Here is a 13458-nt window from a genome sequence, read left to right as displayed (position 1 = left end):
GATCGTGGCTTATAACCACGATGCCATCTGCAAATCGTAAATGGTTTAGGTACTCTCCGTTCACATTGACTCCTTTCTGCAACCAGTCTAATCTTCTGAAAGCTTCCTCAAGGGCAGCAGTAAACAGCTTCGGAGATATTGTGTCTCCTTGTCGAACTCCTTTCTCGATTTTAAATTTGCTACTGTCTTTGTCTAGTCTAATAAAGGATGTAGCACTCTCATATATTTTCTTCAAAAGTATAATATATGGAGTATCTATGCCTTGTCTTTCCAGTGCCCGAAACATTGCCTTATGCTGTATGGAGTCAAATGCCTTTTCATAATCCACAAATGCCAGGCATTATGGTGTTTTATATTCATTTGCTTTCTCCATTAGCTGTGATATTACGTGAAGATGATCCATAGTTGAGAATCCTGTCCTAAAGCCAGCTTGCTCTTTCGGTTGATTCTCATCAAGTATTCTTTCTAATCTGTTAGTAATGACCCTTGTGAACAACTTGTAGATATGGGATAACAAGCTAATTGCTCTATAATTTCCAATTTCTGATTTATCTCCTTTCTTATGCAGCAGCACTTGAGACCTACTAACTCGGCCACGTTGTGCAAAAGGTCCATAAAAGTTTTTCACGTCATCGACGGGACGCGAAATCAGTTCTTTTCCAACCGGTGTGGGGAGGACGGTGATTCTACCTACTGTGCTACCCACGAGAGCAATGATATAGAGAAACTTTTCTAGCAAGGATAAGGTGTTTTTCCCACTGCACAAAGCCATGGTCAGGAACCATCTTCATCACCAGGGGCAAACTAGTGATATGTCATTAGTACTATTGTCTAAAAAAAAAAACATGCGATCCAATTAGTAGAATTTCAATGCATGTGGCAGTACGGATTATATTCCAAAGCAACTAAGTTACAAGGCATCGCTTTAGTGAGGAAAACTTCGGTTGATTTGCCTCTTTTGACGGAAAAAATAGTTTCCGGAAAAAAATGGACGTTGGCTCCAGGGAGACGAAGGTGGATCCGTGAATACCGTCGTGTGAAATGAAAAAATACAATTTAAGCTTAATAAAATCAGTTTCATTTTATTCGGTATTTTCATTTACAATCAACAATAAAAGTTTCTGCTAACCTTTTGTTGCATGTTTGCTCTTTTCGATGTTGATGGCCGGACAGCTGCCTCTAATTGATCGTGTTTACGCATACGACTCTCTCTCTCTCTCTTGCATTCCGACGCCGAATTTGGTACTTGCTTTTCAACGTTAGATTTGTGATTTTGTCGATCTTTGAACACGTTTAGTTGATGTAACTTTCGGCATCGTCACAACTTGACTAAATGAAACGCAACTGCACCGCTCGACAAATGCGAACTGAATGAAGTAGTTACTTTAACGAGTTGTTCAACTCTCGAAAACTAAACACCCGATTTGAAATCTAGTTATATATCCTCGTAGAGCTCTCAAAGGACAACGATTTTGTCGCTTACTGTTTTAGTCTAACATTTATAGTTTTCAAGATATTGCGAAACAAACTCGAAAATGCTCGAATTTTTCAACTCTCTCAACTTTGCGTGGCTATTACTCGGGAACCATAGGAGCTGAATCAAAACTATTTATAGATGTAAAAACTATGTGTCCTACTGAACAATTTTGTTGCTTACTGTTTATATCTATCCTATCATGATTTAGAGGTTATTGAGAGTGAAAGTAACAAAATGTGGACGTTTCAGTTTTTTCGAAAAATATCATATTAAATATCAATATTTCTAATTTTTCCTCGCCTATTCGTCGACTTCTTTATATTATTGTCTATTAGTTTCGGAGATACAACGGCGGTTAGACGTTTCACTTTTCGTGACAGCCTGAGCGCCGTAGGGTACCCCCAGCATACACGTTATTAACGTCAAAAACATCCAACTCTCGCCCGAGTCCGAATGATTGGGTATGTCATGATGCCTTTTTCACATACCTGTAAGTATAGAAACAATACAGAGGGTATGCGGGATATCACCGATCACGTTAAACTCGTGCATTCGATGATATGCAGGAATTTTTCTAGCAGGGATAAGGAGGTGATTAACCCCTTGTATAAGGCAATGGTCAGGCCACACCTTGAGTACTGTATAGAGGTCTGGAGGCTTCATTTTAAGAAGGATGTAGAGCTGTTGGAACGAGTATAGAGAAGGGCAACAAGATTAGTGAATAGAGCAAAGGGTTATTCTTATGAAGAAAGGCTTAAGTTTTGCAAATTACAGTGTCTGGAGACTAGGCACCAGCGAGGTGATCTGATTGAGGTGTATAAAGCCTTGAATGGTCTGAGCATGTTCAATGATGGAATTCTTTCTCTTGCTCAGAAAAATCACCTGAGAGGGCATAAATTCAAATTGAGTAAAGACAGATGTAGGGGGGTAGATGTGCCGAAATTTGCCTTTAGCCAGCGGGTAGTTGGTTGGTGAAACAGACTTCCATCCTTTGTCGTGGAAGTTGATAGCTTAAATAGATTTAAGGCTGAGCTGGACAGGTATTGGAGCGAGTGGATGGGTGAAATAAGGGTGGTTTTTTTTTTTTTTTTTTGGCTGATGCTGCATAAGCTTGCTTTCTTGCATCATATGCCTCTGCTAATGCTAAAAAGCATGACACTGCCGCCGACTTGTTTTCGTCCCACGGTGCATCTAGGCGCTATCAATGCGTGCGCGTAAATGGCGCACATGTATCTGGCCGCCCACATGGTGCAACAAGAAACGTGATTCATCAGACCAGACGACCATCGCTCACCTCAAGCAATGGAGCCGTGGTCGTCCAACACTTCGCCAGCGGTTTGTGGGTTTTCTGTCCTTGGACCCTTTTCGGTAGGTACTGACCAGGGCTGACCGTGAGCACCCCACCAGCCGTGCCGTTTCAGATATGCTCTGCTATGACCCAGTTGTCTGGCTACTGCAATTCGGCCTTTGTCAAACTCGCTTAAGCCCGCTGCCTTTCCCATCTGAACAAGAGTAACACTGATTAACAGAGCTCAGTATTAGGTGTTTTTTTTTTTTTTTTTTACCGTGTCCAAGAACTTTTTCATTTTGTAGTTTGGGGACTACTGTTGTACAGGGTGATTCCAAAAGTACTTTACAACTTCGTAAGTGTATTCAAATTTATTAAGGAGACCTATAATTTATTGAACTATCGTATTGCAGCAAAAAACATCGTTTTACCTAGAACAGCCATTTTGGTTCAATGTGACTGCAATTTGTGATACGGCAGACATCCCATCTGAACTCAATTTCCTCCCAGACGCGACATAACATATCCGGCGTAACTTCTGTAACTGCGGCGGCGATTTTAGTTTTGAGCTCGGCAAGGTTCGTAGATAAGGATGGAACAAACACTCGATCTTTAATGAAACCCACAGAAAAAAGTCTAGGGGCATCAAATTTGGGGAACGAGATGGTCAGGTTAACGGCGCCGCTCGACAAATCCACCGACCTGGGAAACGGTTATTGAGGAATGACCTCCGTCAGGTAGTGAGGTGGTGCACCGTCTTGCTGAAAGTGAGTGTCCTTCGTGGCCATCTTTGTCGAACTGTGTAATGAGAAAAATTTCCAGCATATCCAGATACACGATACCATTGATGGTTGTCTCATGGAAAAAGAATGGCCCTTTTTTTTTTTTATTCTTTATTTACAAAAATCAACAAGCGGCCCATAAGCAGAAACTGGCAAATCCACTATGTACATACATACATATTATATACAATGATATACATAAAATCATGTTAATTACAATGTCATAAGTGTAATGAACATGTAACATATTTACATTGCAAATCATATCACGCAGCTAATCAGAAGTATCACAGGAACCACACGACAGCAGTCTTTTCCTGTCCTAGGAAGAACGAAACCCGCACCCACTGGAGGTAGTGCTATACTAGTGGGTGCTAGCAAATCCCGTACCCACAGCTGCCCAAACTGGGGTACCAGCTAAAAAAAAAAGTAGATGGCAGGCGATTTCAGTTTTAAGAGATATCGATAGACATTGCAGGTGTTGGGTTGGTTCCTTGTTGTTGATAGACTTGAAAAGAGCTGCTTTCTTTTGGTGAAAACAGCAGAGCAGAATTGTTGTAGAGCTGAGAACGATTGAAAATTTTCAGTCAGTGCCACTTCATTTCTTTTAGAGAAGTTGCTGACAGCAGCTTGTAGAATAGATCTGTCGTCGTGGTACACTCTGTAATGATACAGAATGTGGGTCCAAGTGTCCTCAACACCACACAAGCAGAGATTAGTGTCAGACAAGCCAAATTGAAATAGTTTTGAGTTGATGGAGCCGTGTCCAGTAAGTATATACGATGTTGTTAGGCTGGGAACTTCCCTAGCTAAAGCTGGCCCTAAGCAAAAAAAAGAAGGGTCCGTAAACTTGTACTTTGCTGAGGGCGAAAAAGACATTCACCTTTGGGCTGTCACGAACATGTTCCAGATGTGCACATGGGCTTTCGCCGACCCAAATCCTGCAGTTATTGGTGTTATCCCTACCACTAATTTTCACATTTCACTAACATGAAATCTGAAAGTAGCCATTTTTGAAATGCAAGCCGCTGGCGCTCGTACTACGGAACTACGTCAGTAAAAGTTGATGTTTTTTGCTACAATATGACAGTTCAATAAATTATGCCACCTGAATAAATTTCTATACACTTACGAAGTTGTAAAGTCTTTTGAATCATCCTGTATATCATTGACAAGGCACAATGAGCTACTCTTGCAGCCTTTTTTGCACTTCTCAGAAAACTTCATATCTGACAGCCCAATTACCACCCCCAGGTTCTTTTTTTTTTTTTTTTTTTTTTTTACTTTACTTTCAGTTTATTAACACAAGGTTCACCCCCTGTACAGCAAGTGGGCTAGGAAGGTGTACAGAAATTTTAAAATATACATTATACACTTTTGTACAAATTTTCAGATCTTTACATTATAATTATTGTATAATAAAAACTATTAAATAGATATATACATTTGCTTAATTGTATTCACTTTGAAATAACATAGATATTGATAAGTGAAGAGTTAAATACATAGGTTGACTTCTTTATCAGCAACTAACATAACAGATTTATTTATTCATTATATTATTGCATTTTATTTAGTCATATCATCAAATTTCTAATAAAAACTGCTCAATTTTCACAGCAAGCCTGGTGATTTAGTCCAGATTTGGTCTATAATTTGGTTTCTGTAGGTTTTGTTGACTTCAAACTTTACCGGATGAATGGAGAAGGTGTTGAAATATTCAATGGTGTTACATGGGAACATTCCTTTTAGGGAGTCCAAGTTTGATAGCTTCATCCTAAGTGGGTGATGGCTTCTATTTCTTCCTCTTGTTAGTGCGATGATATCTTCTATTGATGGGGCATCAATATGGCGAGTTAGCAGCTTAGTAAGCATTGATAGATTTTTTTTGAGGACAATGAGCTTCCAGGAGGTCATGCCTAGGTTGACTAGGAGAATGGATTTCAGTGCGGTGGCTGAACCTCCCAGACGGTTCAGCCACCGCAGAATCCAATATTCCATTGACAGAAATTTATTACATCGAGAGGTAGATGCAGAGGACCAGATTTCTGAGGCATATAGTGGTATGGGTGTGAGACATCTATTAATGTATTGTCCAATCAGTTTGGTGTTGTGACAGCCTGCGAGCTCCTGGCGGATAGCCCAGAAAGCAGCATAGGTCTTCTTCTTTGCCTTTAGGAAGTGTTCCTTGAAATTTAAGTCTTCATCCCACGATAGTCCCAGATCAGTATGAGATGAAATTTTGGGGACTGACTCACCAATAACCGTAACGCGAATGTCATTTTTGACCTTCCTCTTCGTGATTGTCATGTGGGCTGACCTGGCATTGTTGAGTTGGAGTCCAGCTTGCTGTAAAAAGTCAATTAACTGTTGAATTTGCTTGGAAGTTTCATTATTAATTTTTTGTATCTGTTTGGGGTCTTTTTAATTGATAAAGAATTTTAGATTTTTCATTCTCCACTATCCTCAGTTAAAATATAAGATAGATTATCATACCTTTTTGTAAGAAATTTCTTACCCGACGCGCACATCAAACTGATCCGGTTAATATAATGTAATAAAAAAGAACTAAGTTTAAAACGCGAAAATATCCTTATTAAAAGTTTGTAAAATTATACGGTTTTTTTTATAAAACTAATCTTGTCTTCAATTCCCATTGTCTACTGACTGCTACCAAGGAAGAGAAAGCGTAGCCGATGCACACCAATCTACCACAAACTAAACCCATCAGCAATGTTAGACAACAGAAGACAATTGTCAGACTATATTAAAAACCGTATAAAATATTTTAGCTAGACTTCTTTATACATGATGAGGTAGCCAACTTAATTTGTGATTGATCTTCATTTCTTCAAAATGTGCCGCGTTCTTCCATCTCAAGAATTTCATTGCACATAGTTGAAAAAAGTTAATCAACACACATTGAAAATTGTTTATAAATTTTAAAATTAAATACAATTGAGAATTCTTATTTTAAATTCAATTAAAATGCACTACTTGCTTGATGTTTGTGGAGCAATCAGGTACGGAACATGATACTGCCATGGGGGATGTCTTTGTGTGTGCGCGATGCAAGGAGTGTAAGGAAATCAGGCGACAACTCAGCGTTGTTATGGGCCTATATGAGAGCTTGAAGGATAGGGTGGATGCCCTCGAAGGATTAAAGGTGAGGGCCCATCAAGCTCTCAGCTGCCCACGCCAATGCCAGAGCTTGCACTTGGTCATCGCGCAACACAGCCGCAGCCCACAAGGCAGAATGCGCTAGTCCCAAAGGAACAAGTAGTTGTTGGTGACTCTATTGTCAGGGAAACGGGAAACATGCTTTGTAAAAAGGATAGGTGGAACAGGACCAGGGTGTCTGCCAGGGGCAAAGGCTGATGACGTTGTAGAGCGGATATCATCTTTTAAGGGCACAAAAGGTGATATAGTTGTACACGTTGGCACTAATGATATTAAGAGTAGGAGACCGGCGGAATCACTTAACAAGTACAGGTCACTGTTGAAAAAAAGCCGTAAATTAGGGTTGAATTTGAAAGTGTCTGCAATTCTGCCCAGACACGATAGGAGGGAGTATATGATGAGAGCCCTGTCGATCAATTCGGCCCTGGAAGGATTGTGCAAGGCTCAAGGGGTAGAATTTTTTTCAGCCTGGTCTGTACTTGTTAACAGGAGAGACTGCTTCTACAGGGATGGGACACACTTAAATAGAAAGGGTGCAAGAATGTTTGCTGATGCTATCGGGGCAGTGTTAGGTGGGTCGGAAAACCGCTAGATTGGGAGGATACAAGATTAACAGTAGCCTAATAGATTAACAGTAGCCACTGACAGAGGTGAAAGTGATTCTTGCACTGCTTCTATTGTAATGAGCCACAGCCTGGAAAATAAGATGCAGGATATTTCAGAGACTGCTGGGAATCATTGGGGCACAAATAAACACATAGATAGTGTTAGGGTAGCTAAGAAAAAGAACAGGTGCATGTATACTTGCGTGTACACCAATGCTAGGAGTTTAGTAAATAAATTTGATGAATTTGAGGTATTGCTCAAAACATCAAAGGCAGATATTGTGGGGATTTCAGAGACGTGGTGACACACACAGATATAAGGAATGCAGAACTGGAATTTGGGGAGTACAATGTCTACAGAAAGGATAGGAAGGGAGGAGGGGTTATGCTATTAGTTAAGAAATACATAAAATCCAAGGAAGTGAAGCCAGTCGACATTGCTGGACAGTGCAATGTCGAGTCAGTTTGGTGTGACATAAGCATTGGGAGATCAAAATTAAGAGTAGGAGTGTGCTATAGGCCTAATGACTCTGATGAGTATAATAAGAAACTGTACGGGGAAATAGAGTGGGCCAGTAAATCAGAGTCTTATAATGGGGGATTTTAATTTCCCAGATATTGACTGGAATTTGGGGGCTGGTCACTCACACACTAGCAAGGCTTTTGTGGATTTATTGGATGATTGTTTTCTACATCAGCATGTTCAGGAGGCAACTAGAGGGAAGAATACTGTTGATTTGATTATCAGTAGTGATTCTTCATGCATTAAGAATCTGCAGGTAAATGAACCACTAGGTGGCAGTGATCACAGTGTGCTGAAGTGGGATTTACTCAAAGAGGTAACTACCATTAGGGGTAAAGGGAAGGGTTATTGCTTTCGTAAAGGCGACTACGATGGACTGAGACAGTATTTAAATTCTATACAGTGGGACCAACTGATGATGTTACCAACAGAAAATTCAAAATGGGAAGCATTCAAAGAACTTATCTTGGAAGCTACTAGGCTTTACATATCAACTAAGAAATATTGTTCAAGGTATAGGCCTAAGTGGATGTCAGATGAACTAATGAGACATACGGCATTGAAGAAAAATGCATGGGATACATAAAAATTAACACGTGACACAGAAGCCTATGATAGATACAAGTTGATCTGTAACCAAGTTACAAAGGAGGTTGGGCAGGCGAAGGCAGATTACGAGAAATCTTTGGCAAGGGATGCAAAGAAAAACAGCAAAGAGTTCTTTACTTATGTAAACTCTAGAAGGAAGGGGATAAATCAGATTGGTCCACTTGATATCGATGGGTCAACTGTTGATGATCCTGCCCAGGGAGCTAACAAACTAAATTAATATTTTGCATCCACATTCACACATGAGGAGTTATTTAGCGAGGGGAATGCCAGAGGTGTATTCAACTCTGGCAGTAAGCTACAGAATCTTGTAATACCTGAGAGTAAAGTGGAGGAGAAATTGTTGAAGATAAATAAAAAAAAAAAAGGCACCTGGGGTGGATGGGATCTATCCAGTTATATTAAAGGAAGCAGCAAAGGAAGTAAGCAAACCCTTAGCAATAATTATGAGAGCTTCCTTGGACTCAGGGGGAAGTACCCATGGACTGGAGAAGTGCAAATGTGACCCAAATTCACAAAGGACGATCAAAGGGCGGCACAAGTAATTATAGACCTGTTAGTTTAACTTCTGTTCCTGGAAAATTAATGGAGGCACTGGTTAAAGAAGACTGCAGGATCATCTAGACAAGACTTCAGTTATAGCTCAGACACAGCATGGTTTTGTTAAGGGGAAGTCTTGCCTGACCAATTTGATTGGATACTATGATGCAGTCACAAAAGAACTGGATGCAGGGAATACCTTTGATATTATATACTTGGATCTTAGAAAGGCTTTTGATACTGTTACACATGGAAGGCTGCTGCACAAATTGGAACAGTGTGGCATTGGAGGCAAATTGCTGTTGTGGATAAAGGGGTGGTTGAGGGGGAGAAGACAGAGAGTGGTAATCAATGGACACTGCCCATCGTGGACTAATGTTATTAGTGGAGTCCCTCAGGGTTCAGTATTGGGTCCTTTATTGTTTTCTGTATATATATAAGTGATATTGATGATGGTATATCAAGCTTAATGTCCAAGTTTGCAGACGATACGAAGGTTGGCAGGGTTGCCAAGGACACTACTGACACTATGCTACTGTAACAGGATCTGGAAAGGTTGAGCAGATGGGCTGAGAGGTGGCAAATGAAGTTTAACATTGACAAATGTAAAGTACTACATATGGGAAACAGCAACCCCAGAGCAATGTATCAACTCTGTGGTACTACACTGACAGTGGTAGAGAATGAAAGGGACCTGGGGGTGGTTGTGCAGGCAGATATGAAGTTCTCTGAGCAGTGCAGACGGGCTGCAAGTGTAGCTCATGGTGTATTGTCGATGATATATAGGAATGTTTCTAGCAGAGATAAGGAGGTGATTATTCCCTTGTATAAGGCAATGGTCAGACCGCACCTAGAGTACTGTATACAGGTCTGGAGGCCTCATTTCAAGAAGGATGTAGAGCTGCTGGAACGAGTACAGAGAAGGGCAACAAGATTAGTGAATGGAACAAAGGGGTGCTCTTACGAAGAAAGGCTTACGTTTTGCAAATTACAGTGTCTGGAGACTAGGCACCGGTGAGGTGATCTGATAGAGGTGTATAAAGCCTTGAATGGTTTGAGCATGCTCAATGCTGATGGGATTCTTCCTCTCGCTCAGAATAATCACCTGAGAGGGCATAAATTCAAATTGAGGAAAGACAGATGTAGGATAGACGTGAGGAAATTTGCCTTTAGCCAGCGGGTTGTTGGTTGCTGGAATAGACTTCCATCCTTGTCGTGGAAGTTGATAGCCTAAATAAGTTTAAGGCTCAGCTGGACAGGTATTTCGAACGAACAGAGGGGTGAAGCGGAAGTGGTTATTTTTTATTTATTCGTTTTTTTTTTTTTTTTTTTGGCTGATGCTGCATAAGCTTGCTTTCATGCATGAAATGCCTCTACTAATGCTAATGTCATCTACCATGCTTTTAAAATCGAGGATATACTGTGATAAGGCGAACAGTAAAGAATCTTCTGCATGCAAGTCCATAAGAGTAGAGCGATTTTTCGTATTTATTTGTTTAAAATACGAGAAGGCCAATTCGGGTAGATATGTGGAACCAAAACAGGAATTTCAAAAGTTGACAGCATTTTTTTATTTTTGGGTACTTCTGTCGGCAAACATATTTCCAAAAGTCTTTTTCTGATGGTCAGGCTTTTAGGAAGATATCGTTTCGAAATGTAATAATATCATTTTCAAATAATATTTTTCCATGTGAAAGATCTCAGCGATGTTTTTCTGCAATTTTTTTCGTATCTAAGTCAATATTAAATGGATAAGAAATATATTGAACAATGTTTCAATTCTTTTAAAATCACCGAATGTGGTTTCAAAATCATCCACAACTTTCTCAATTTCAGTAACATACATTTCTCACTATTAAATTCAAAAAACAGGATATCACATCTGGTGAGTATTAGGCTTGTCACGCCCAGGGTCCTGAGCTGGATATCATCATTCTCTTTATTGTTGATTTCCTTCTCTCTCTCTCTCTCTCTGGTTAAATTTTTTTTGGCTGGTGCAGCCTAAGCCTCAGGCTTCCATGCACCATACGGCTAATAATAATAAATAATATTTCTGCAAATAATCTTGCATATTTGCAAATTGATCGAATTTTTTTTCTTTGAGATCCTTAGCCATTGCCAAAAACTGATATTTCTATGCAGAAATACTACTAATCACGTCACCCACATTTTTATTTTTTCCTTGTAATTCCAAATTCAGATCACTTAATTTACTGGTAAAATCTGCCAAAAAAGCAAGATCACACAACCTCTCCATATATTGTAGCTGCTGATAACCATCTCCCCTTTGATCAACAATTTTTTTTTTAATTTCATTCAGTAAATTTCGAAATCTCTGCAGAAACTTAGTCTGGAACGTTTTTTAATCTGTGTGTAATATCATATCTGGTTCATTTTCATCGAGTTGCATTTTGAAATGTCTCCTTTGAAGAGATTGTCCTCTGATCGAAAGCTATGTCCATAACACTTTTAGTATTTAACCTTTTGCTTGCTAACACTTGTTGGTGGATGATACAATAGTAACTCAAAAAATCTGGGAATTCATCATCCGTTTAGCACAATGCAATGAATCTCCCTTATTGCTTTGGCTACATCTGTTGACATTCTATATTATAGACATTCTATAATTATCTAGTGTCTCCATCTGTTGTTATTGATACGAGCTTAATAGTGGTAATTTAATTTTTTCAATAAAATTTTGAATGCGTTAAATATATCAAGACCACTAGTTCTTTCTTTTACCGAAACCATGCCCAGCAGTTCTTCTCTAGTGGCAGAATCATTGAAAACCATACGAATAAAAACGAGCAATTTAGCTTTATCATTGACGTCTGTAGATTCATCCAGTTGTAAAGAAAAGGATACACAACGAGCAATATGAGCACGCAATTGTTCGCTCGCATTTTTATTCATTTTTTGATGCGTCGCATCAAAGTATTTCGAGATAATTGCAGATCTTGAAGAGCACTTTTAATTTCATTTTTGTTCTTAAAATTTTCAAAAAGAGAATCTGTTATTTCTAAAAATGCGTCTTTGTTGAATTGACAATCAGAAAATGGTTTGTATTTTTTTGCAAAAAAGATGACTCACTTTCGCTATACTGCAGAATTTGGGTACAAGTTTTGGTCGAGATTCAGTATCGGGTACAGCCAATGAGAACGAAGTGAAAGAAGGCAGCCGGCTCCACCCAGTGGGCGGAGTCAATGACGTCAGAAGATCACAACTGACACGCAGTGCGTGTCACCTTGTGCCGCGCCGTGTTAGTTGTGCCGCACGTGTTAAGTGTTTTGATATCACGTGGTTGCGGTATAATGATCGGTCTTAATTTCATTCGTAAATTAAAGGTAAAGTTAAAAAATCCGGGGTCCGGAGGCAGAGCCCCCAGAAAAAAAAAATTAAATCAATTTTTTTTTTTCTGAAAAATAAAGTAATTTCGAAATGTCGACTGAGGAAAGTGACGTGGCCACTTTCCTCCTCTTCTGAGCCTTCTCATTGGCTGATTAGTAATTCCTAATTACATTCGTAATTTAAAAAAAAAAATTAAATCAATTTTTTTTTCTGAAAAATAAAGTAATTTCGAAATGTCGACTGAGGAAAGTGACGTGGCCACTTTCCTCCTCTTCTGAGCCTTCTCATTGGCTGATTAGTAATTCCTAATTACATTCGTAATTAAAAAAAAAAAATTAAATCAATTTTTTTTTCTGAAAAATAAAGTAATTTCGAAATGTCGACTGAGGAAAGTGACGTGCCACTTTCCTCCTCTTCTGAGCCTTCTCATTGGCTGATTAGTAATTCCTAATTACATTCGTAATTTAAAAAAAAAATTAAATCAATTTTTTTTTCTGAAAAATAAAGTAATTTCGAAATGTCGACTGAGGAAAGTGACGTGCCACTTTCCTCCTCTTCTGAGCCTTCTCATTGGCTGATTAGTAATTCCTAATTACATTCGTAATTTAAAAAAAAAAATTAAATCAATTTTTTTTTCTGAAAAATAAAGTAATTTCGAAATGTCGACTGAGGAAAGTGACGTGGCCACTTTCCTCCTCTTCTGAGCCTTCTCATTGGCTGATTAGTAATTCCTAATTACATTCGTAATTAAAAAAAAAAAATTAAATCAATTTTTTTTACTGAAAAATAAAGTAATTTCGAAATGTCGACTGAGGAAAGTGACGTGGCCACTTTCCTCCTCTTCTGAGCCTTCTCATTGGCTGATTAGTAATTCCTAATTACATTCGTAATTTAAAAAAAAAAATTAAATCAATTTTTTTTTCTGAAAAATAAAGTAATTTCGAAATGTCGACTGGTGGCCGTACCCCATATTGAATCTTTACCGTGCTACCTTTTGCTTGTCGTGTTAGGTGTTTTCTGCTTTCGTTATTGGGCCATTTAAGCATATTACTCTCTATTGCCGTGTGCTCTACTGCCTCACGTGTTATTTTCCCCTTTTTGTTGTT

The sequence above is a fragment of the Mastigoproctus giganteus genome, chromosome 2, assembly GCF_048544385.1.
Source record: "Mastigoproctus giganteus isolate SK-2022 chromosome 2, ASM4854438v1, whole genome shotgun sequence".
NCBI classification, from domain to species: Eukaryota; Metazoa; Arthropoda; class Arachnida; order Uropygi; family Thelyphonidae; genus Mastigoproctus; species Mastigoproctus giganteus.
Note: the sequence above shows the minus strand (reverse complement) of the source record.